Genomic DNA, 3,085 nt, shown 5'->3' with positions numbered 1-3,085 from the left:
AGGAGACTCTAGCTAGGGTGGCTTGTGTTTCCACTCCTCCTTGAATCTCCATCCAAGCTTGCACTTTGAGGTTCCTCCAAGATCCCATATTCTAGGCATCCTGTCACCTTCTTGTTGATTTTCATGCTTCAAGCCGGATGGATAAACTCCTAATTGACCCTTGTAACAACTCAACATTCTTCGGAAGTCACCCAATTATGGTTGACACCATGCTTGAACTCCAATTCTTGAATTGTTCTTCTTAAAGGGCCTTGGATTCTCTTGGCAACCTATACCCCTTCCTCCACCATGTAACAACCCAAGAAGGACCTTGATTTGGTAATCCGTTTCCAAGATAGCATATTGATGGTGGCCAATGAAGTTCATAGGTGAAATTGCCACCCACTCAATATGCTCTTGGTTGTCAACTCCTTCCTCACCAACCTCTTCCTCCTCTTCTCTATCACTCACATCATAACAAGGAGGTTGTGAGAAGTCTACCTCCATGTCTCTCTCAAACTCAATGGGAAGAGGCTTATTAGGATCATTAAGGGGATTGACCAAAGAGGACAAAAAATCATCAATGATGGAATCCTTATCTTGATCAATCTCCCTCATATCTTTCTTTCTCTCCTCTGGCTCACTTATCTCACCTTCTTCCTCATGTTGTGCTTCAAACCTTAGCTCCTCTTCATCCACTTGACATTCCATGCTCTCCTCTTCTCTACGCCTTTCTATTGCTCCTTCACATCCTCCAAGAGGAGGGTCTTGATCGGATGAGCGTAAAAGAACCAATTAAGCGGTTCACCGCTTCGACTATGGTAGCTACGAATTGCCCTTGAGTCTTTCGGAATCCTTCTTGCACTTGGAGAAAGGCTTGAAGGTCTTGCTGGTCTTGGACCAAGGGTGGGAAAGCTTCATATTGGGGTGAAAAAAGGGTTTCATTGTTTGGAAGAAAGGTGATATATGTGGGAGGTAGTTCATGTTGGTAGGTATTTTGAGGTGGTATGTAAGAAGGTGTATGGTGGTGGTGGTGTGGTATTTGAAAATATGGTGATTGAGGGTTATGTTGGGTGTATGGATCATAGGTATATGGTGGTGGAGGTGCATAATCTAAGTGAGATCTACTATATCCTTGGGTTGGGTATGTGCATTGGGAAGGGTATGGTTCATTGTGGTATAGAGGAGGTTGCTCTTTCCAAAATTGATGCTCTAATCCCATAATGCAATCCAAAATTGAAGTTATCAAATCCTACAAAATGATCACAACCAAACTCCAAACTAAGAGGGTGATAACTCATAGAGAAAATTGAAAATAACAACTAAAGACATCAATTAACAAAATGAACAAAATTCTAATTACCAACAAAAGCAAACAAACAACTAAAAAGTATCTATTCACACTATGGACATATTTACAACAACCAAAATATGGCACTCATGACGCTAGCTCCCCGGCAACGGCGCCAATTTGATAATGAGTGTTTTATCGTTGATCTAGAGTTTCTCAAAATGGAATTCCTTCGTCGGTAGTATAGTCCAAATCAACAATAAAATCTCACAATCAAAATTCAATCCAAAAGATGTCACAATTCAATACAAAATTTACCGAGAGTATTTAAACTCCCGGGTTGTTCTCCCTAGGAACTAGTGACAACAAGTGCATACAATTTTGGTTGTGGAAAGCAAGGAGTTTTCAATAATAAGGAAGCAATAAAGAAATAAAGAGATAAAAGAACTAGAAAAAATTACAATTAAGAAACTAATGAAGGAATGAAAGAACTATGCATGTAATATGGACAAGTAATGCTATAAAGTGATGGAAAAGTGGTTCAAAACATAAATGAAACCTTGACTTGGGATGAGTTATGAAATCCCTTCCTTGCCATAACCACAACTATGATAATTATCATGGATTAATCCCTCCAAGTCAACCCTTAACATCGAGGATAAGTTAATTGAGCATGATTGTTATTAATCTACAAATCCTAGCTAACTTACTAATTAGCTTAGTAAAAAGCTAGCGTTAGTGGAAAAAATAACAACCAATAACCCAAGAATTATCACTAAATGTTGGACATTATGGCTCTAGTAATTCATAAGCTCATTTTCCCAAGCCAAGGGATGAAAATCTACCCCATAATCAAAATTGGCATTTCATCAAACACATAGAGGGCATAAATATAAAATATGGCAAAATTGGAAAATCATGAAAGCTATGAAGCATAAATGCTCAAAATAAATAAAGGAAACTCAAACAAACATAATAAAGCCATCAAACATCAAATTAAACAACTAGGAATCTAAAATTGTAAGACTATGTAAATATGGACAAGAGAAATTGAAATAGATGAAGGTGTAGAACAAGTAATGTAATTAAATGAGAAATTAAAGAAATACTTACAATGCAGTTGCTATAATCCAAAATCAAACTTGAAGTATAAAATGCTACACACCCTAATTAAAACCCTAAGAGAGAATTTCCTAATCTACACTACTCCTACTCCTACTATGTGATTTTCCTATTCTAAGATGGCTCTATTCATATGTGTTGCATTCCCCTTCATATAGCCTCTCAAACCAGCCTCCAGCACTTCAAAAATAGGCCAAGAAAGCCCCAAAATCGCGAGTCACGTGCGTTTTTAATGAAGGCATGTGCGTCCACCTGTGCGGATGCACAGACGTGTGCGTCCGCACACTCTGCCAAAAATCTCGATCTGTGCATACGCACAGGAGGTTGTGCACACGCACACTAGGCGATGCTTGACTGGATGCGCGACTCGGCTCACGCACATGCGTGGTCCTAATTCGATGGCTGTGCGTACGCACGTATGTCTGTGCACACGCACACTAGGCTGAGCTCTTCTCCTTTGTTTTCTTCATGCTTTCTCCCAATTGCATGCTCCTCTTCCATTCCTACCAAGCCATTCCTACTTTATTCTTCTGAAACCACTCACAAATAACATCAAGCTATCGAATGGAAGATAAATGGAATAAAATTAGTCAAAATAAGCACAAAAGAGCATGTTTTCACATTTAGGCACAATCTAGAGAGTAAACACAAAAGTATGCTGTTTTGGTGAATAAGTGTGTATTTATGTGATGA

This window comes from Arachis ipaensis, chromosome B1, assembly GCF_059453495.1.
Source record: "Arachis ipaensis isolate K30076 ecotype BB chromosome B1, ASM5945349v1, whole genome shotgun sequence".
NCBI lineage: Eukaryota > Viridiplantae > Streptophyta > Magnoliopsida > Fabales > Fabaceae > Arachis > Arachis ipaensis.
The sequence above is the reverse complement of the archived record's forward strand: the minus strand, read 5'-3'. Positions refer to the sequence as shown.